This window comes from Apodemus sylvaticus, chromosome X (assembly GCF_947179515.1).
Source record: "Apodemus sylvaticus chromosome X, mApoSyl1.1, whole genome shotgun sequence".
Lineage (NCBI taxonomy): Eukaryota > Metazoa > Chordata > Mammalia > Rodentia > Muridae > Apodemus > Apodemus sylvaticus.
Genome location: NC_067495.1, coordinates 79,333,911 through 79,358,266, shown reverse-complemented (window position 1 = coordinate 79,358,266; position 24,356 = coordinate 79,333,911).

The window sequence follows — 24,356 nt, the reverse complement described above, 5'->3', positions numbered from 1 at the left end:
TACTTCCTCTATTTTATCAGAACTGTTTTCAATGTAAATCTGTGATTTTATCACAAATGTTTCTAATTCCACCTTCAATTAATTTAGAGTTTTTATATTTACCATTTTATATGTGAAATTTTCCATGAAATAGTCAATTTTAACGTGTTTGTCTAATTATTTGTTGATTTTTACCAGAAATATTTTCCATGTAAATCTTCAATGTTATCTGAAAAGTTTATAATTCCACTTTCAATCAACTTAGAAGTATCTTTTTGTCTATTATTTTATCTATGTAATTTCCATGATAATCTTTAATTTTAACATGTTTTTTTCTATATATTTCTTCAGTTTCATCAGGAATATTTTCCATGTAAGTCTTCAAGTTTACAGAAAATGTTTATAATTCCACTTTCAGTCAACTTAAGAATACTTTTATGTCTACCATTATTATATCTAAATAAAACTTTCTATGATAATCTTCAATTCTAACATGTTAATCTATATTTTTCTACAATTTTATCAGAAATATTTTCCATGTAAATCTTCAGTTCTTTCATAAAATGTTTCTATCCCATATTTCAATTAATTTAGCACTGTTTTACATGTCAACACTTTAATTTTTCATGAAAATTATTAATTTTAGCATGTTTATCTGAAATATTTTCAATGTAACTCTTTAATTTCATCGTAAAGTGCTTTTATTTTCCATTCATTCCCCTTTCAATAAATAAAAAATTAAAAAAACAAACAAAACAAAACAAAAACAAAAACAAACAAAAAAAGATTTTTCCCTTCTATGTCTTGTATTGTGTTGGGGATACTTGCATCTGTAACTACTGATTTCTTTCCTAGGTTTTCCTTTTCTAGTGTTGCCGCCCTTTGTGATTTGTTTATTGTTTCTATTTCCTTTTTTTAAGGTCCTGAATGTTTTTTTTTCCAATTTCTTATGATATTTTTCTATATAATTGTTGCCTAGCCCTATTAATATCAGAGAGGCTTTCTTTAGCAGCTAATAGAAAAAGAAACACAGATATCCACAGCCTCAGGACCTAGACAGAAGAGAAGGACTGTAGTACCAATATGGGTTGAGGACACCAGTTACATGTCCTGAAAATTAACTAAGCAAGGATTATAAGGGAATCATAGAGACTGAAGCAACAATTACATACCCTTCCTGGACCTGTTCTATGTATATGTTGTAGTTGTTTAGTATGGAGTTTTGATGATACTCTGACCAGTGGAAGTATGATTATCTCTGATTCTTTTGCCTGTTCTTGGGGCTTACTTCCTCCTACTGTTTGCCTCTTCCAGTCTTGATAAGGTAGTTTGTGACTAAGCTTTTTGCATCTTGTTATGTTGTGTTTGCTTGATAATTCTTGGAGGTTTGTTCATTTCTGAAGGGAAAGTCGGAAGTGAGGGGAGAGAGCAGGCAGGTGGAAAATAGAAGGAGTGGAAGGAGGAGAGGCTTCAGGTGGGAGTTATTGTATTATGAGAGAAGAATAAATAAAATAAATACATTATAACTAGTCAAAGTATAATGGCAGTATATGCACAGATGTATATGAATCATCTGTATCAACCTAACTCTAAGGCTCACTGAACATGTTAAAAAGCAATGAAAAATAATGTAAGGGCTGACATTCATGAGGAGGGCAGTGAAATGCTGACTAATGGAAATAGTATCGTTGTTCATATACTCACAATAGCTCTGACAACCGTTAAAAGAAAGTTCAAGTCAGTTAATTTTACAGTGGATAAAGAAGTGACTCACATGGCCCCACTTGAGGAAAAGAACTATGGAGATATGCCTGCTTGTAGGATATCCATTCTCCATTGCAGGGCCACATAATTATGTGTATATGGATATCAGTAATTGGACTCATGAGTTTATTAGTAAGAAATATGTAGAACATAATGTATAGGAAAAATTGTGGAAAGAACTATGAAACAAAGAGAATTAGTAACAAATGGATATAAGCCAAATATGTTCTATCAATTTAAAAATAAATCTAAAATAATGAATAAAATGTATATATTAAAGAGAAACATTGTATTAATCAATGTTTGTTTATCTCATTAGATTAAATACACATTTTACTAGACACATGCATAAAAGATGGTGTGAAGCTAGTTTGATTGTTTGATCACTGTTACCACAAGAAATATATAATGCCTACTGAGTTTTTACTTTTAGTAGTTTCAGTAAGACTGGCATGAATAAGACAGGTTCAGCTAGACATTCTGAAGTTGACTAACCCTTTCTGACTTCTGGTCAATTTGACTTTATAATGCCAGAAATGAATCTGTTTCCAGAAAGTAGAAATGTATTAATCCTATTCTTAAAAACACATATTTTCTCTACATCATACTAAGTGAGATAACCCAGACTCAAAAGGTGAATCATAGTATGCACTCAATAATAAGTGGATATTAACCTAGAAAACTGGAATACCCAAAACATAATCCACACATCAAATGAGGTACAAGAAGAAAGGAGGAGTGGCCCCTTGTTCTGGAAAGACTCAGTGAAGCAGTATTCGGCAAAACCAGAATGGGGAAGTGGGAAGGGGTGGGTGGGAGGACAGGGGAAGAGAAGGGGGCTTATGGGACTTTCGGGGAGTGGGGGGCTAGAAAAGGGGAAATCATTTGAAATGTAAATAAAAAATTATATCGAATAAAAAAAGCTGAGGAAACTGAAAAAAAAAAACACATATTTTAATGGAAAGTATATTTTAAATGTTTAGAGTTTTTTTTTTTTTTAAATAAGGAATTTCTTTTTTTTTTTTAAATCTCTAATTTTTTTATTCGATATAATTTATTTACATTTCAAATGATTTCCCCTTTTCTAGCCCCCCCCCACTCCCCGAAAGTCCCGTAAGCCCCCTTCTCTTGCCCTGTCCTCCCTCCCACCCCTTCCCAGTTCCCCGTTCTGGTTTTGCCAAATACTGTTTCACTGAGTCTTTCCAGAACCAGGGACCACTCCTGCTTTCTTCTTGTATCTCATTTGATGTGTGGATTATGTTTTGAGTATTCCAGTTTTCTAGGTTAATAACCACTTATTAGTGAGTGCATACCATGATTCACCTTTTGAGTCTGGGTTACCTCACTTAGTATGATGTTCTCTAGCTCCATCCATTTGCCTAAGAATTTCATGAATTCATTGTTTCTAATGGCTGAATAGTACTCCATTGTGTAGATATACCACATTTTTTGCATCCACTCTTCTGTTGAGGGATACCTGGGTTCTTTCCAGCATCTGGCAATTATAAATAGGGCTGCTATGAACATAGTAGAGCATGTATCCTTATTACATGGTGGGGAATCCTCTGGGTATATGCCCAGGAGTGGTATAGCAGGATCTTCTGGAAGATAGGTGCCCAGTTTTCAGAGGAGCCGCCAGACTGATTTCCAGAGTGGTTGTATCCATTTGCAACCCCACCAGCAGTGGATGAGTGTTCCTCTTTCTCAGCACCCTCTCCAACACCTGCTGTCTCCTGAATTTTTAATCTTAGCCATTCTGACTGGTGTAAGATGAAATCTTAGGGTTGTTTTGATTTGCATTTCCCTAATGACTAATGAAGTTGAGCATTTTTTAAGATGCTTCTCTGCCATCCGAAGTTCTTCAGGTGAGAATTCTTTGTTTAACTCTGTACCCCATTTTTTAATAGGGTTGTTCGGTTTTCTGGAGTCTAACTTATTGAGTTCTTTATATATATTGAATATTAGCCCTCTATCTGATGTAGGATTGGTGAAGATCTTTTCCCAATTTGTTGGTTGCCGATCTGTCCTCTTGATGGTGTCCTTTGCCTTATAGAAACTCTGTAACCTTATGAGGTCCCATTTGTCAATTCTTGCTCTTAGAGCATACGCTATTGGTGTTCTGTTCAGAAACTTTCTCCCTGTACCGATGTCCTCAAGGGTCTTCCCCAGTTTCTTTTCTATTAGCTTCAGAGTGTCTGGCTTTATGTGGAGGTCCTTGATCCATTTGGATTTGAGCTTAGTACAAGGAGACAAGGATGGATCAATTCGCATTCTTCTGCATGCTGACCTCCAGTTGAACCAGCACCATTTGTTGAAAAGGCTATCTTTTTTCCATTGGATGTTTTCAGCCTCTTTGTCGAGGATCAAGTGGCCATAGGTGTGTGGGTTCATTTCTGGATCTTCAATCCTGTTCCATTGATCCTCCTGCCTGTCACTGTACCAATACCATGCAGTTTTTAACACTATTGCTCTGTAGTATTGCTTGAGGTCAGGGATACTGATTCCCCCAGATTTTCTTTTGTTGCTGAGATTAGTTTTAGCTATCCTGGGTTTTTTGTTGTTCCAGATGAATTTGATAATTGCTCTTTCTAACTCTGTGAAGAATTGAGTTGGGATTTTGATGGGTATTGCATTGAATCTGTATAGTGCTTTAGGCAAAATGGCCATTTTAACTATATTGATTCTACCGATCCATGAGCATGGGAGGTTTTCCCATTTTTTGAGGTCTTCTTCCATTTCCTTCTTCAGAGTCTTGAAGTTCTTGTCATACAGATCTTTCTCATGTTTGGTAAGAGTCACCCCAAGATACTGTACTTATATACTTTCAAGACATGAGTTGCTTATAACTTTCATTAATAGATATTTATTTTGTCAGTTAATTTCCCAAAGGTATGCCTCAAAATAATTCAGTATTTAATTGCTGCCAAAGAAAAAATGCAGATATTATAATTTAGGAAGTAAAATATTTATGTTCATTCTTTTTTCATATATATATATATATATATATATATATATATATATATATATATATGTGAAAATATATATATGCTTTTCGAAATGGGGAAAGTTAATGCACATGATTATGAAATCTAATCTATAATCTATCATAACCTATAAAATATTCCTTTTTTTTTTCGAGACAGGGTTTCTCTGTGTGGCCCTGGCTGTCCTGGAACTCACTCTGTAGGCCAGGCTCAGAAATCTGCCTGCCTCTGCCCCCCAAGAGCTGGGATTAAAGGCGTGCACCACCACCACCCAGCAAAATATTCCTTTTATATTTCTCTCCCACTAAACCTCTACATTATTTTATTTCAGATTATGAGGAGTAGACAGTTTCTTGAAACTATTATCAATGAATGGCCATGATTATTATTATGTATATATAATATTTAATTCATTTGATATTCCCCAAAGCCACTCATATAGTTGATACTATAATATGATTAATATATTATATGAATCAAGCAGAAAAATTCAATATATATGTATGTTACACCTTAATCATGCCTAATAACAATTTGCATATTTAAATATAAAAATATATTAGATACTCCTCTGGACATAAAGTCAGAGGAAGAATATCTACTCTTATGTTGACTAATCAAAATAATCAGGTACCACAAATATAATTCATTTCTTGAATTATCTATTTATTTTTACTTGTCTCTATGTATGGGCGTGCCACATGTGTGTGGTAGATGCTCAAATAGGGAAGAATCAGATGCCAGACATTCTGGAGATACATTAACAGCAACTGTGACCCACTAAATCGGGCTTCTGGGATCTGGCATCAGGACTTCTGTAGGAGCAGGAAACTCTTTTTACCACCGTACAATTTTTCTAGACAGCAATTTGTTGTTTTTTGTTATTGCTGTTGTTGTTGTTAATGTGTCTGTAACATTTGTATGTGTATATTCTTTTAAGTTTGAATATGTGTGGATTCATGCACACATGTGTGCACCTGTACATGGTGATCAGATGTCAACATTCAGTATTGTCCTTTATCGCATTTGATCTTATCTTTGAGAAAGGGTCTTTCAGTAAACCTGGAGCTCATTAATTCATCAAGACTAAGTGCACAAATATGTAAATGCTGAAGATCTGTACTAGGTTTTCACACCTGTAGTACAAGCAAGTACTAAGAAAGGGAACGGGATAGGGTGTTTTTGGTGGGGAAACCAAGAAAGGGGATAACATTTGAAATATAAATAAAGAAAATATCTAATAAAAAAAGGTATTAAAGACAAGTTCTTTCTATCCAGTATATTGATCAGTTTAATTGTCTATGTTAAAGTGTTAAATTATACTAAGAACACAATGAAGTGTCAAAGGATATTATTCCCATAGTTTACAATATTGGTGAAATTCTAAAAGCAAACTGGGGAGCAAGATCACCACATGATCTTGGTTCTGTAATAAAATGATGTCAAACAATGTTAAATGAATTAAGTTTTGGTTATTTGTGTCTTAACAGAGAAGAGGGCAGAAAGAGATGATCAACTAGAAGTATAAACATTTTAGGAAAATTTAGGTCTCTATAACGGAGGACATGCACTGGTCTAGATACAGTAATATTATTTACTTCAAAATTTTATCCCAGTGTGTTTTGTTCATACATATATGAATATTAGTAAGTAGAAAATGATACATTTGGCAACTAATTTAGCATATCAACCACTATGGTGAGGTAAATCACTTGAAAAGCATTATACAGAATATGATATTTTATTTGCCTTGCTTTTATTAAAACTTCCTGATATTTTCAAGTAGTAAAATTTGTATTTTCTTTCATTCAAACACAGAACTGTTATACCTTGTCCCCCTATAGTGTGCCAATATCAGTTTAAATTTAATGTGAGATAAAATTTAGAATTGTTATCTCTTTTTTTCAATATTATCTATATTACAACTGATTTTTCTAAAACAATCAAGATATATCCTTCTATATCCAATCATGTATAAAGCCCTACTATTTAATCAATGTCAACTTCTCCTACCTAGGCACCTTATGCTTTCTCATATTTTTGCTGCCATTAGAAAGACTACTGCTTAGTTAAATTTTACTTAAATAATTGCACATTTGTTTGCCTAAAGATTTATACCATCAATATCTTTTACAAACAATAAAGCAGCCTGACTTTTAATTATGCAATACTACTATGTAATATATATGATTTTAACAGATGTACAGTGCTATTGCTTTACATTTTAAAGTGGCTACAAGAGAGAAGAACTATTATTTTCACTTTATTTATATAACTTTGGGATTTAAAAAGATGGAGTCACAGAGCTAGAGGAGAACCAAGAGATAAAATCTAGGTACCTGATTCCAGAAAAATGATCTCATCAACTATGCCATTTTCACAGATAATTATTTAGGCATGAGTATTCTCTTACCACATGACAACTTTCATTATACCTCAAGATATATATTGAGTAAAGGATTAGCATTTATTTTCTCATTTTAAGTTATATATTTGATATATATAAGAAGTATATGTATGTGTGGAGTCAAACAAAGCCAAAGGGTATTCAAAGATCAGAATCTCATTAAAGATTAAAAGTAAAATCCCAAGCAGGCAAAGATTAATCTAAGCCAGTAACTGGAGAAAGAGAAAGGAAATGATAAAGGAACATGCCATGCTGTTTCAGTTAAGCAGGTATGGTAGTCAAAGAAGTAACAAAGAAGCAACCATGTAGAAGTATAACATTTACAGAAAGAACAATGAAGCTCACTCAATGTGCCAGAAAAAACTTACTTAGGTTTTGGTCCTCATTCTAAAGAAAAAACAAAACAGAAAAAGTTAATTCAGAAATTTGGCCAGACCACAATGCATATCATGACAGCTTATTGGGACTCTGCTTACAGGATGCGAATTCCAAGATTTAAAATATAGTACCCGATTTAAGGAAAATTCTTCCACTTATTTCTTTAGTATGGCCTAAACTGAGACAGCACTTAGTGGGGTAGTTCTGTCTCTGTGAGGGGTGATGCCATGGCCTGATGATTAGGTAGTATACCTGAATTACTTTTATGTTTTGGATAGGTTGGAATTTTAGAATTCTGCCTTATGCTAAAGAGTTAACCATAAAGCCATTTAAGCAATGGGGTAAATTTGTGAAATAAATATAACCTAGATTTATCATGGAAATTAAAGCATTCATTTCTAAAGATGTTCTAAATAGGATTTCTTTATGTCTTGACTGGAATTTTAGTTCCAACCTGTATGGATAGCTTCAGGCAAAGGTGCTCATTTAGGAGAAGATATGATATCAGTACTCACTGACCAGAGCAATTAAAAGATATATCTATATATCTATATATCTCTATATATAAGTGTATATATATCTATATTTATATCTATATCTATATCTATATATATCTTTGTAAGTCATTCACATTTCTTTACTACTGTTTTGTTTTCAAAAACAATATATTACTATATAGCTCAGAAAGGTATGGTATTTCTTCTTTTTTTTCCTTAATATCTCTCTTTTTTAATTTGATGTATTCTTTATTTACATATCAAATGATTTCCCCTTTTGTGGGTCCCCACTCCCTGCAAGTCCCATAAGCCCTCTTCCCTCCCCCTGTTCCTCCATCTACTCCTTTCCACTTCCCTGTTCTGGTATTCCCCTATACTGTTGCACTGAGTGTTTCCAGAACCACGGACCACTCCTCTGTTCTTTTTGGACATCATTTAATATGTGGATTATTTCTTGGATATTCCAAGTTTCTGGGTTAGTATCCACTTATCAGTGAATGCATACCATGATTGATCTTTTGAGACTGGGTTACCTCACTTAGTATGATGTTCTCCAGCTCCATCCATTTGTCTACAAATTTCATGAATTCATTGTTTCTAATGGCTGAATGGTACTCCATTGTGTAAATATACCACATTTTTTGTATCCATTCCTCTGTTGAGGGACACCTGGGTTCTTTCCAGCTTCTGGCTACTACAAATAGGGCTGCTATGAACATAGTGGAGCATATGTCCTTAATACATACTGAGGAATACTCTGGGTATATGCCCAGGAGTGGTATAGCAGGGTCTTCTGGAAATGCCATGCCCAGTTTTCTGAGGAACCTCCAGACTGATTTCCAAAGTGCTTGCACCAGCTTACAATTCCACCAGCAGTGAAGGGCCAGCAAATATCTTCAATAAAATTATGGAAGAAAACTTCCCTAACCTAAAGAGAGAGATGCCCATGAATATACAAGAAGCCTACAGAACTCCAAACAGACTGGACCAGAACAGAAATACTTCCCGTCACATAATAATCAAAACACCAAATGTTCTAAACAAAGAAAGAATATTAAAGGCAGTAAGAGAAAAAGGCCAAGTAACATATAAAGGAAGACCTATCAGAATCACAGCAGACTTTTCACCTGAGACTATGAAGGCTAGAAGGTCCTGGGAAGATCTCATGCAGAATCTAAGAGAACACAAATGCCAACCAAAACTACTATATCCAGCAAAACTCTCAATCACCATAGATGGAGAAACTAAGATATTTCACGACAAAACCAAGTTTACCCAATATCTATCCACAAACCCAGCCCTAAAAAGGATAATAGGAGGACAACACCAATACAAGGAGGGAAACTTCACCCTGGAAAAAGCAAGATAGTAACCTTTCCTCAAACCCAAAAGAAGTTAAGCAATCAAATTTAAAAAATAACGTCAAAAATGATAGGAAGTAACAATTACTATTCCTTAATATCTCTTAACATCAATGGACTTAATGCCCCAATAAAAAGACACAGACTAACTGACTGGATATGTAAACAGGACCCTACATTTTGCTGCTTACAGGAAACACACCTCAGGGTCAAAGACAAACACTACCTTAGAGTAAAAGGCTGGAAGACAATTTTACAAGCAAATGGTCTCAGGAAACAAGCTCGAGTAGCCATTTTAATATCAGATAAAATTGACTTTCAACCCAAAGTCATCAAAAGAGACTCTGAGGGACACTTCTTGCTGGTCAAAGAAAAATACAACAAGAAGAACTCTCAATCCTGAACATCTATGCTCCAAATGCAAGGGCACCCTCTTTCATAAAAGAAGCTTTATTAAAACTCAAAGCACACATTGCACCTAACACAATAATTGTGGGTGACTTCAGCACTGCACTTTCCTCAATGGACTGATCAGGAAAACAGAAACTAAACAAGGACACAATGAAACTAATTGAAGCTTTGGACCAATTAGATTTAACAGACATATATAGAACATTCTATCCTACAACAAAAGAATATACCTTTTTTTCAGCACCTCATGGTACCTTCTCCAAAATCGACCATATAATTGGTCACAAGACAGACCTCAACAAATATAAGAAGATCAAACTAATTCCATGCCTCCTATCTGATCACTATGGAGTAAAAGTGGTCTTCAATAGCAACAGAAACAACAGAAAACCCACATACACGTGGAAATTGAACAATACTCTACTCAATGATAACTTGGTCAAGGAAGAAATAAAGAAAGAAATGAAAGACTTTTTAGAACACAATGAAAATGAAAACACAACATACCCAAATCTATGGGACACAATGAAAGCAGTGCTAAGAGGAAAACTCATAGCCCTGAGTGCCTCCAAAAAGAAAATGGAGAGATCACGCATTACCAGCTTAATGACACACCTGAAAGCCCTAAAACAAAAAGAAGCTATTTCACCCAGGAGGAGTAGAAGGCAGGAAATCATCAAACTCAGGGCCGAAATCAATCAAGTAGAAACAAAGAGAACCATACAAAAAATCAACAAAACGAGGAGCTGGTTCTTTGAGAAAAATCAACAAGATAGATAAACCCTTAGCCAGACTGACCAAAGGGCACAGAGAAAGTATCCAAATTAACAAACTTAGAAATGAAAAGGGAGATATAACAACGGAAACTGAGGAAATCCAAAAAATCATCAGATCCTACTACAAGAGCCTGTACTCAACACAACTGGAGAATCTGGAGGAAATGGACAATTTCCTTGACAGATACCAAATACCAAAATTAAATCAGGACCAACTAGACCATCTAAACAGTCCCATAAAGCCTAAAGAAATAGAAGGAGTCATAGAAAGTCTTCCAACCAAAAAAAGCACAGGACCAGATGGTTTCAGTGCAGAATTCTACCAGACCTTCAAAGAAGAGTTAACACCACTACTCTTCAAACTATTCCACAAAATAGAAACAGAAGGAACACTACCCAATTCCTTCTACAAAGTCACAATTACGCTGATCCCAAAGCCACACAAAGATCCAACAAAGAAAGAGAACTTCAGACCAATTTCCCTTATGAACATCGATGCAAAAATACTCAATAAAATTCTTGCCAACCGAATCCAAGAACACATCAAAACGATCATCCACCATGATCAAGTAGATCCTGGAAATTTTTGCTCAGTTCCGTCATTTGCTTGTTTTTGTTCCCCTCTAATTCTTTAAGAGATTTTTGTGTTTCCTCTTTCATGACTTCTGCCTCTTGATCAAAGTTCTCCTGTATTTCTTTAAGTGATTTTTGCGTTTCCTCCTTATTGGCTTTAGTGTTCTCCTGAATTTCTTTCAATGATTTTTGTGTTTCCCTTGTAAGGGCTTCTAATTTTTGATCCATTTTTCTCCTGAATTTCTTTAAGTATGTCCTTCATGTGTTCCTGTACTAGCATCATGACCAGTGATTTTAAATCCAAATCTTGTTTTTCTGGAGTGTTGGGGTATCCAGGACTTGCTATTGTTGGCGAATTGGGTTCAGATGCTGCCATAATGCCTTGGTTTCTGTTAGTAATGTTCTTATGTTTGCCTTTAGCCATCTAGTTCTCCCAGGTGTTAGTTGGTCTTATTGTCACTGGCTGGTGGTTCAACCTACTGGGGATCTTTAAGGTTATTTCTGCAACACTGGATGACTGGGTTTCCTCTGGCACAGATTACTGACATGCTGCCTTCCTCTTTTGTTCCTTTGGAGCCTTTCTCAGTCTTGCCTCAAGCAATGTTATACTTAGGTTGTCAAGGTCAACCAGGTGTTCTCTGTCTGCTCTATTATGGAACGAAGATGGTGTGGTGTGGGTCACTCACTCTGTTGATTCTCACATAGGACACAGGTACCGGGATGGACTGGCTTGCAGATGTACCGCCTTTGTGCTCAGTTCCTGAGTGCAGGCAGACCCCTGGTGGTTTGCACCACCAGAAATCTAAAGCTCAGGTTGATACAGTACCTAGTGACCCTTTTCTTTCCCAGCAGGCATTGAGTATGGCTGCGGGGCTTCTCTCCTTCAGCATCTCACTGGGCATGACACAGGCCCTGTGCCTGGTGGGCTGGCAGACAAACTGCCTATGTGCTCAGTTCCTGAGTGCAGGCAGACCCCTGGAGGTTTGCACCACCAGAGATCTAAATCTCAGGGTGATACAGTACCTAGTGATCCTTTTCTGTCCGGGCAGGCAGCAAATATGGCCACGAGGCTTTTCTCCTTCTGCAGCTCTCTGGGCAGGACACAGGCCTTGCACTGTATCCAATTTCTATTATTCACAGAATGACTATGAATATGGTTGATCAACTGCTTCTGCATTAACATGTAGAGATCTTTGAATATATGCCTAACAGTGAATTATGACTAACTTGACATAAATCTACACAAATTCTTGAGAAGAACCACAACCCTTATTGTGATAATATCTATAGAATTGTGCATTCCCAGCAGCAATGGAGGAGTATTCCCCACTACCAACATTAGTGCCAGGCATTGATCATTTTTTCTTTGAAATTAGCTATTCAGTTGGTTATAAGATGAAATATCCAAGCAGGTTTGATTTGAACTTCTCTGACAGAATATTATGGAAATTGAATATATGGTCACTTTTTTTCAGTATGTCTCAGCCATTTTTGCTTAGTTTTATCTGAAAACTCTGTTCAGTAGTCTTCCCTATTTTAATTATGCTATTTGTTTAATCCAAGTTAAGATACTTCAGTTCTTTCTGTATTTAAGATATTAACTGCTGCATTGAAATTGCGTTAAAGTAAATAATCTTTTCATTTCTGTATTATCTTACTTTGTCTAAAGGACAATTTCCTTTGCCATACAGAAGTTTTTCAGCTCCATGCAGTTCAAGGAGTAATTTTTGAATTTTAGTGATGGTGTAATCAGTGTGCTGTTCTGAATATCATTTCTTCACCCAGTGAGTTCAAGATTATTTCCATTTACTTTTCAGGATCAGTATAGATCTACTTATATTACAGTAATGCAGAGTGATAAATATGGACATGTATTCTTTGGCATGTAGCCATCCATTTTAACCAACTTCATAATTGGAAGAGGCTGCTTAAAAACAAAAGGGATTGGACATAAGGTTAACCCAGATAAATTAAGAGACATCCTAAATACAGATGACATAAAAACAGAGGTAAAAGAACACTTTTCACATATAACACTTATCACATCAAATACTATAAATACTATTGGATAAAACAATATTTACTGCATATGGAAGAACTATAAATCCAGGATTTCAACAACATTGAACAACAAAAGAACCCTTAGATATATCATAATTCCCAATTTCAAGATGTGTAAAAATTTATGGCAATAAAAGCCACATGGCATTAAAAGGAGATCATTTGAACAATGGAATAAAACTGACAATAAGACATGAATTCAAACTCCTATCGATAACAGATATTTAACAAAAAATACCTTCAACAAATTTTGTTTCTCTATACTTATTTATGTAGAAGAATTATGTTAATAAAAGGCACAAGTAATAGGTGGATACAAATATTTTGAAGTCAGTTAGACAGTATGACCATCTGATCTAGTGTTTAATAGGTTTATAGTACCAGCTATGAACTCTCTCCTATTAATAAGGATCAACTTCAAGATAGGATGGAATGGAATAGAAGGTATTGATATCAGGTAGTATAGCTGTTCAAACTGAAGTCACACAAAGCCTAATCATGGAGAGATGTGGAAATGTAGTTTTACCCATACTTGAGAAAACATTGCTAACTGGTAGATGCTAGGAGAGTGAGTTTTCTCTAAGATCGTGGTCCTTAGTATGTTGATCATACTCCAGTAGAAAAACACATGTCGCCTTGCAGTGGTGGTGCACACCTTTAATCCCAGCACTTGGGAGGCAGAGGCAGGCGGATTTTGAGTTCGAGGCCACACTGGTCTATAAAGTGAGTTTCAGGACAGCCAGGGTTACACAGAGAAATCCTCTCAAAAACAAAACAAAACAAAAACAAAAAACCACACATGTCAAAATCCAGCCTCAGCTAGGTATGGGTTCCTGAGAGAAGTATTTTGGAACTGTGAAAACAAATGACTCGAAGTCAATTCAAGACTAAGCTAAGATGGCTTTCCAGTCTACTCTTCCATTTTGTTTGTTCTGCTCTTCTCTAGACAGCTATTTCTTGCTATTCTAAAATTTCTCTGGTTGAGACAGCTAGCTATCTCCTCAAGAAAGCTTTCTCTAATAATAAAAATTCTAAAAGCTCTCTGGACACCTCATGGGTTTTCTGACTAAAGTTAGAAAAGCTGCTATAAAAATTCGTGGATCTTCTGACCAAGTTAAAAATCATATTAGAAAAAAATCTAAGGTTAATTCTAGAGAAAATTCTAAAGAACTGCTATTACTTTTTGCTTGCTTATCTCATGCAGACCAAAGATCCAAATTTTATTTACATAGCAACTCAGTTATTTATCCCAGGTTCTGCTTTGTTTTTCTATGAAAATGCCCACTGTGACAAAAACCATTTAATTCTTAGGAGAAAGCCAGCATACATTTTCTTTAACATTGCAAAACAATTCAGAGATCTGCCTGCCTCTGTTAATAAATGACAATAATCACATTTGGTGAGACTTATTCCTGATCATGAACTCATGAATTTGTCTGCTTTTGTAACCATAAACAAGAAAACTTAGCTGGGAGGGATCTCCTTGATCACCACACCCTAAATCTCTGTATAGCTGTCCTTAGCATCTTTTGAGAAGATGGCCCATAAGGTAGTTTATTCTCTTTCTTTAGATTTGTAAAGACCCACATTCAATTCATATTGCATCTTTATTTTTTGCATAGTGGGGAAATTATGTATTTTAAAATTCATGTTTTTAGAGTTATTTTCTACAGCCTTAAATGATATCCTGAAGGTCCTAGCATTTATCATTTTGTAAGGCATGAGCCACATTTTCACCTCCCAGACTCATGCTGTCTCTGATTATTACAGAGTCATTAAAGTTAACAGGTAAGATATTTATGGAAGGTATATGAAATATGTAATCATACAAACAAATCTTACATCAACAGCAACCATTAACACTAGTGGGCATCCATGTTGGTGGCCCTGTTCCAAGGACAGGAACCTTCTCATTCTGTCCCTACCAAGGCCAAGAGTGTTTGGCATATTCTGGTTGGATTTTATGGACTTAGAAAGAATGATCACAAAGTTCATTGTTAAAACAGGGGGTAATATAAAAGGAGTTGAGTCAGGTTGGTGAAAAATATCAACATACCTTATATGAAATTCTCAAGAAAACATATAATTTTTTAAATGTTAAAATGTTTTCCACTTTGCTGAAATTGTTTATCAGCTGTAGGAGTTCTCTAGTGGAGTTTTTTGGGTCACATAGGTAGGCTATCATATCATCTGCAAATAATGATAGTTTGAATTCTTCCTTTCCAATTTGTATCTTTTTGACCTCGTTATGTTGTCTAATTGCACAAGCTAGTACCTCAAGTACACTATTGAAAAGATAAGAGAAAGAGGGCTGCCCTGTCTAGTCCCTGATTTTAGTGGGATTGCTTCAAGTTTCTCTCCATTTATTTTGATGCTGGCTACCATCATCAGTTTAGTTTGGTTTGCTGTATATTGCTTTTACTATGTTTAGATATGGGCCTTGAATTCCTGTTCTTTCCAAGAGTTTAAGAACGAAAGGATGCTGAATTTTTTCAAATGCTTTTTCAGCATTAAATGAAATGATCATGTGGTTTTTTTTCTTTGACTTTCTTTATGTAGTGGATTGCATTGCTGGATTTTCATATATTTAACCCACCCTGCATCCCTGGGATAAAGCCTACTTGATTATGGTAGATCATCGTTTTTATGTGTTCTTGGATCCAGTTGACAAGAATTTTATTGAGTATTTTTGCATTAGAAACAATTAATTCATGAAATTCTTAGACAAATGGATGGAGCTGGAGAACATCATACTAAGTGAGGTAACCCAGTCTCAAAAGATCAATCATGGTATGCACTCACTCATAAGTGGATATTAGCCTAGAAAACTGGAATACCCAAAACATAATCCACACATCAAATGAGGTACAAGAAGAGAGGAGGAGTGGCCCCTTGTTCTGGAAAGACTCAGTGAAGCAGTATTCGGCAAAACCAGAATGGGGAAGTGGGAAGGGGTGGGTGGGAGGACAGGGAGAGAGAGGGGGGCTTGAGGGACTTTCGGGGAGTAGTGGGGCAGAAAAGGGGAAATCAATTGAAATGTAAATTAAAATATATATCAAATTAAAAACAATGCTTTCCATTATAAAAATCAGTATACTTACAAATGTGCCATCAATGTCCCTTAGAATTTCTTTTTTTGCTTTTTTTTCTATATTCTTTCTTTATATTCCAAATGCTTTCCCCTTTCCCAGTGCCCCCCTCCCCATATGTCCCATAAGCCCTCTTTTTGTCACCCATTCTCCAATCACCCCTTCTTCCATTTCTCTGTCCTAGTAATCACCATCAATGCTGGAACAAGCCTTTCCAGGGCCAGGGCTATCTCCTTCCTTCTTCACGGGAATCATTTGATATGCTAATTTTATCTTCAGGATTTAGAGCTTCTGTGCTACATAATATCCACTTATCAGTGATTGCATTCCATGTGTATTTTTTTGTGATTGAGTTACCTCACTTAGTATAATATTTTCCAGTCCCAACCATTTGCCTAAAAATTTCATGATTTCATTGTTTTTAATTGCTGAGTGGAGCATGTGTCCTTATTGCAAGCCAACGAATCCTGAAGAACCACCAGATTGATTTCAAGAGTGGTTATACCAACTTTCATTCCCACAAGCATTGTAGGAGTGTTCCGATTTCTCCACACCCTCTCCAACACCTGCTGTCTCCTGAGATTTTAATCTTCGCCATTCTGACTGGTGTGAGGTGAAATCTCAGGGTTGTTTTGATTTGCATTTCCCTAATGACTAATGATGTTGAACATATCTTAAGGTGCTTCTCTGCCATCTGAATTTCTTTAGATGAAATTTTTTTGTTTTGCACTGAACCCCATTTTATATAGGGTTATTTGGATTTCTGGGGTCGACTTTCTTGAGTTCATTGTATATATTGGATATTAGCCCTCTGTTGAATGTAGGGTTGGTGAAGATCTTTTCCCAGTTTGTTGGTTGCTGTTTTTTTTTTCCTTTTGATGGTGTCCTTTGCATTAAAGAAGCTTTGTAATTTTATGAGGTCCCATCTGTCAATTCTTGATCTTAGAGCATAAGCTATTAATATTCTGTTCCGGAACTTTTTCCCTGTGCCCATGTCCTCAAGGGTCTTCCCCAGTTACTTTTCTATTAGTTTCAGGGTGTCTCGTTTTATGTGGAGGTCCTTGATTCAGTTGGAGTTGAGTTTAGTAGAAAACTGGGCATGTCACTTCCGAAAGATCCTGCTATACCACTCCTGGGCATATACCTAGAGGATTCCCCAGCATTTAATAAGGATATATGCACCACTATGTTCATAGCATCCCTATTTATAATAACCAGAAGCTGGAAAGAACCCAGGTATCCCTCAACAAAAGAATGGATGCAAAAAATGTGGTATATATACACAATGGAGTACTATTCAGCCATTAGAAACAATGAATTCATGAAATTCTTAGACAAATGAATGGAGCTGGATAACATCATAGTAAGTGAGGTAACCCAGTCTCAAAAGATCAATCATGGTATGCACTCACTAATAGTGGATATTAGCCTGGAAAACTGGAATACCCAAAACATAATCCACACATCAAATGAGGTACAAGATGAATGGAGGAGTGGCCACTAGTTCTGGAAAGACTCAGTGTACCAGTATAAGACAAAACCAGAACAGGGAAGTGGGAAGGGATGGGTGGGAGAACAGAGGGAGGGAAGGGGGCTTATGTGACTTTCTGGGAGTGGGGAACCAGAAAAAGGGAAATCATTTGAAATATAAATAAAAAATATATCGATTAAAACTTTTTAAAAAATTACTTAAAAAAAGAATGGATCAATTTGCATTCTTCTGCATGCTGACCTCCAATTGAACCAGCACCATTTGTTGAAAAGTCTATCTTTTTTCCACTGGATGTTTTTCACTCCTTTGCCGAAGATCAAGTGACCATAAGAGTGTGGGTTCATTTCTGAACATACCCAAATCTATGGGATACAATGAAAGCAGTGCTAAGAGGAAAACTCATAGCCCTGAGTGCCTCCAAAAAGAAAATAGAGAGAGCATACATTAGTAGCTTAACTACACACCGGAAAGCCCTGGAGCAAAAAGAAGCTAATTCACAAAGGAGAAGAAGAAGACAGGAAATCATCAAAATCAGGGCTGAAATCAATCAAGTAGAAATAAAGAGAACCATAGAACGAATCAACAAAACCAGGAGCTGGTTCTTTGAGAAAATCAACAAGATAGATAAACCCTTAGCCAGACTGACCAAAGGGTACAGAGACAGTATCCAAATTAACAAAATTAGAAATGAAAAGGGAGATATAACAACAGAAAGTGGGGAAATTCAAACAAAAAAAAAATCATCAGATCCTACTACAAAATCCTATACTCAACACAACTGGAGAATCAAGAGGAAATGGAAAATTTCTTAGACAGATACCAAATACCAAAATTAAGTCAGGATCAAATAGATCATCTAAACAGTCCCATAACCCCTAAAAAAATAAAAGGGGTCATAGAAAGTCTCCCAACCATAAAAAGCACAGGAACAGATGACTTTAGTGCAGAATTCTATCAGATATCCAAAGAAGACCTAACACCAATACTCTTCAAACTATTCCACAAAATAGAAACAGAAGGAACACTACCCAACTTGTTCTACAAAGCCAAAATTGTGCTTATACCAAAACCACACAAATATCCAACAAAGACTGTGAACTTCAGGACAATTTTCCTTATGAATATTGATGCAAAGATGCTCAATAAAATTCTTGCCAACTGAATCCAAGAACACATCAAAAATATCATCCACCAGGATCAAGTAGACTTCATCCCAGGGATGCAGGGATGGTTCAATATAAAGAAATCCATCAATGCAATCCACTACGTAAACAAACTCAAAGAAAAAAAAAACATGATTATTTCATTAGATGCTGAAAAGGCATTTGACAAAATTCAGCATCCTTTCATGATAAAAGTCTTGGAAAGGACAGGAATTCAAGGCCCATATCTAAACATAGTAAAAGCAATATACAGCAAACCGGTAGCCAACATCAAACTAAATGGAGAGAAAAGTGAAGCAATCCCACTAAAATCAGGGACTAGACAAGACTGCCCCCTCTCTCCATATCTTTTCAATATAGTTCTTGAAGTCCTAGCTAGAGCAATTAGACAACATAAGGAGGTCAAAGGGATACAAATTGTAAAGGAAGAAGCCAAACTATCACTATTTGCAGATGATATGATAGTATATTTAAGTGACCCAAAAAACTCTACTAGAGAACTCCTACAGCTGATAAACAACCTCAGCAAAGTGGCTGGCTACAAAATCAACGGAAGCAAATAAGTAGCCTTTATATACATAAAGGATAAGCAGACTGAGAAAGAAATTAGGGAAATGACAGCCTTCACAATAGCTACAAACAGCATAAAGTATCTTGGGGTGATTCTAACCAAACAAGTGAAAGACCTATATGACAAGAACTTCAGATCTCTGAAGAAGGAAATTGAAGAAGATCTCAGAAAATAGAAAAATCTTCCATGCTCGTGGATTGGCAGGATTAATATAGTTAAAATGGCCATCTTGCCAAAGGCAATCTACAGATTCAATGCTATCCTCATAAAAATCCCAACACAGTTCTACATAGAACTAGAAAGAGCAATTCTCAAATTCATCTGGAATAAGAAAAAACCAGGATAGCTAAAACTATTCTCAACAGTAAAAGAACTTCAGGGGGATTCAGTATCCCAGACTTTAAACTTTACTACAGAGCAATAGTGATAAAAACTGGATGGTATTGGTACAATGTCAGGCAAGCGGATCAATGGAATAGGATTGAAGACACAGAAATGAACCCACACACCTATGGTCACTTGATCTTCGATGAAGGAGCTGAAAGCATCCAGTGGAAAAAAGATAGTCTTTTCAACAAATGGTGCTGGTTCAGTTGGAGGTCAGCATGCAGAAGAATGTGAATCGATCCATTCTTATCTCCTTGTACTAAGCTCAACTCCAAATGGGTCAAGGACCTCCACATAAAACCTGACACACTGAAACTAATAGAAAAGGAACTGGGGAAGACCCTGGAGGACATGGGCACAGGGTAAAAGTTCCTGAATAGAACACCAGTAGCTTATGCCCTAAGATCAAGAATTGACAAATGGGACCTCATTAAACTACAAAATTTCTGTAAGGCAAAGGACACTGTCAAAAGGACAAAAACGTCAACCAATAGATTGAGAAAGGATCTTCAACAACTCTAAATCCGACAGAGAGCTAATATCTAAAATATACAAAGAACTCAAGAAATTAGAACCCAGAGAACCAAATAACCCCATTAAAAAGTGGGGTACGGAGCTAAACAAAGAATTTTTACATGAAGAACTTCAGAGAGCTGAGAACACCTTAAGAAATTTTCAACATCATTAATCATTAGGGAAATGCATATCAAAAGAACCCTGAGAATTCCCCTCAGAATGACTAAGGTCAACAACTCAGGAGACAGCAGATGTTGGCGAGGATGTGGAGAAAGAGGAACACTCCTCCTCTACTGGTGGGATAGCAAGATGGTGCAACCACTTTGGAAATCAGTCTGGCAGTTCCTCAGAAAACTGGGCATGACACTTCCTGAGGACCCTGTTATACCACTCCTGGGCATATATCCAGAGGATTCCCTGGCATGCAATAAGGACACATTCTCCACTATGTTCATAGCAGCCCTATTTGTAGTAGCCAGAAGCTGGAAAGAACCCAGGTGTCCTTCAACTGAGGAATGGATACAAAAATGTGGTATATTTACACAATGGAGTACTATTCAGCCATTAGAAACAATGAATTCATGAAAGTCTTAGACAAATGGATGGAGCTGGAGAACATCATACTAAGTGAGGTAACCCAGTCTCAAAATATCAGTCATGGTATGCACTCACTGATAAGTGGATATTAGCCTAGAAACTTTGAATACCCAAGACATAATCCACAAATTAAATGATGTCCAAAAAGAATGGAGGAGTGGCCCCTGGTTCTGGAAAGACTCAGTGCAAGAGTATAGGGGCATTCCTGAACAAGGAAGCGGGAAGTGGCAGATGGAGGAACAGGGGGAGGGAAGAGGGCTTATAGGACTTGCGCGGAGTGGGGACCCAGAAAAGCGGAAATCATTTGAAATGTAAATAAAAAATATATCAATTAAAAAAAAAGAAATTGGATACTATGTTCCTCAACAAGAGAATGGACACTGACAATGTGATTTATTTGCACAATGAGCTACTATTCATGTATTAAGATAACACATGATTAAATGTGTGTGTACAATTATGGAACTAAAAAAAATCATTCAAAGTAAAGTTTTCAAGAAAATAGTTTATATTTTATCTTATACATGGATGTGAGTTTTATGCTTTCAGTAAGCAGGCTACAATTGAAATAATAGTTTATCGTAGTTTAAGTGCAGAATGAAAAGCAATATTAGAGTATTGGAGCTAAGAATTTCCAAAGAGTCTTAAAGATTTGCTTGCTTCTTCCTCCCAAGACCATTCTCCCAGCAGTGAGGTCATAGACTCAGACTCTCTCTCTCTCTCTCTCTCTCTCTCTCTCTCTCTCTCTCTCTCTCTCTCCATGTGTGTGTGTGTGTGTGTGTGTGTGTGTGTGTGTGCTTCCGGGAAATTTGCTTCAGGCTGTCTTTGAGTTTTGATCACTTTTTAAATATTATTTTAGTTTTATATTATGTGTTTTTATCATGCTAACTGTGTTCCTCATTCATTCCCCCCACATCGCTAAGTACACAGATTGTTTCTTCTGGTTTTAATCCTTAATGCCAACTTTGTGCTTCTCAAATAGTTTTGCAAATATAGTCTTCTACTAGTTGTATTTACCAGTCTGCACTAAAAACTGTCTTTCTTTCTCCCAACAGTTGACAATTCTCCCTTATCTGGAGAGGTAGCTATTAAAGATTAAGAGAAATGACTGACCTAGCTTTATGAACTTAATGAGGGCTCTAGTTCTAGCAGTTATAATGTGTTTCCGGTATACTTATCTAAATGACTCCAGAAATGTATCAAAAATTGTATTTATATGAATGAATGCCAAATATAAAGGGGAATGAATGTCTTTGGGTAACACCTGGAAAGAAAAGGAAAGGAAAAACAAAGACAATAATCTGTACAATTACACATCCTAAGCAGGGAGCCAAGAGGACAGTAGAACATATTGACAGCATGCAGAGCGCCTCCACAATCTCAGGTCAGAGAAAGCCAAGACATGATGAGAGGAGGTAGCCATGAAGTTCCATCCATAGTCTAGGAAATATTGGTAACTCGTAGGTTTTTGTCTAACATTTCTAATTATGTACATATTTATCATTATCCTATTACAGCAGTGGCCACATTTTAAAATCAGATAAGAATTGAAGCACGCAGATTCCACTGTTGGTAAGATCACTGATGCTCCACATTCTTTCATTAGAAAAATAAAATATTCATCACAGAGATGGAAGAATGGAAGGAGAAGCAGGAGACCGGGGGAGGGGAACCAGGGACAAGGACAGGGATTGGGACAGAGAGTGATTGATTCCCATGTAGTTCAGAATTGATTTCTCTACATTCTTCTGGCAAAATTTGGTATTCTCAGCAATAGGGACTTATTATCAGCTAATTGTTTTGGTGTCCAACTAAGTACAATGGTAATAACCTATGTTGTTGTGGGTAGGCTAAACTAAGAATTCCCAAAATAATAATTTACAAGCAGGTAACTTGATACTGGCATTGAGATTTTTATTTAATGACTCACATCTTCTGTGAATAACATTGTAGAACCTGATTCTGTTCAAACATTTAAAAATATTTCAGTTTCATCAAGATTGAAAGCTAGTAGGTATTCCTGAAGCTTTAAATTATATTCTCAGTTTAAATTAGCCTCCCTTTCCCCCCTCATTTTCTCCACTGTCCTATTCCCTTTCTTGTTTAATGATTTTACTCCCAATACTATACTGATCTTCTTTTACATAGATGAGCAATAAAACTCATTTTCAATTTTCACTCCTCTCTTGTTGAGCAGCTTTATTCCATACCTTGGCATTGTAAATAGTTCTGAAAAACTGGCCAGAAATAATTTTTGAAGGCTTGTAATCACCACATGCTTTCCTTCTTTTATGATAAACTTGGGAAAGAAAAGCATGTGTTATGATTAAATCCATAGCTTATATATTAAATAATTCAATTTTAACCATATCGTTCTAATTATACTTCCTCAGCCTAGCTGTCAGTTGAAAATATCTACTCATGTTTCTTACTTTCAAAACACATAAAATCTGTGTATAAGCAAACATTCTTAGTCTGAAACATTTCTCAAACAGCTTCTCATTTTGCTAGTGTTCATAAAATGTTGAACCATTTATTTTATGTGTAATATTCAACTCAGAAACCTACAGAGAAATATTTGATTTCTTTTCATATCTGGTATTAATTTATCCTTATGTGTCTTATCTACCATTACATACTAGATACACTGAACTTAATATCCATTTTCTTAACTTAATTTTATATTCAGTAAAAACATGTAGAAAGGTACTTTCCCAAATAACACAATATTTTTATTATCAATAATAAGTACTTTTCAAATAGGTACATTGAAATACCTTAAAATTTTTAAGTACACAGTCAATATAAAACCTATTGTTTAGAAAATTATTTCATTAATTTTCATATTAGAAAACAAGATAGGACAATTGTTGAAAATGTTTATATTCAGTAAGTAGCAAAAATTAAATACATGTAGGAATTAATCTAAACCAAGTCTATAAAATATTTGTTTATATTAGAAGCATTTCAAGGAATGTATATTTCAATTTACATAAAATTAATAAACCTTACAATAACATTATTTTACAATTAAACAGTCAAAATATAATTGAATGGCATATAAAAAGTATAAATGATTTGATAAACTAAGAAGAGGAGTTATAATTACAATTTGTAAGGCTTAAAATACTTATCTCAACCAATAACTAAGTTCACAAATATAATCAGATTCTTTGAAGTTATAGACACTGATTAGAGAGTTCTTGTCTACCTCAGCTACTGGTTTTTGGTTTTAATGCTTTCATACTGATCACAAGAAGAATACGATATTGTAAAACTTAAATCTACTATAAGTAAAATAAAGTCAATTTTAATTTGGAAATAAAGAATAAAACTTCCTATAGATAATT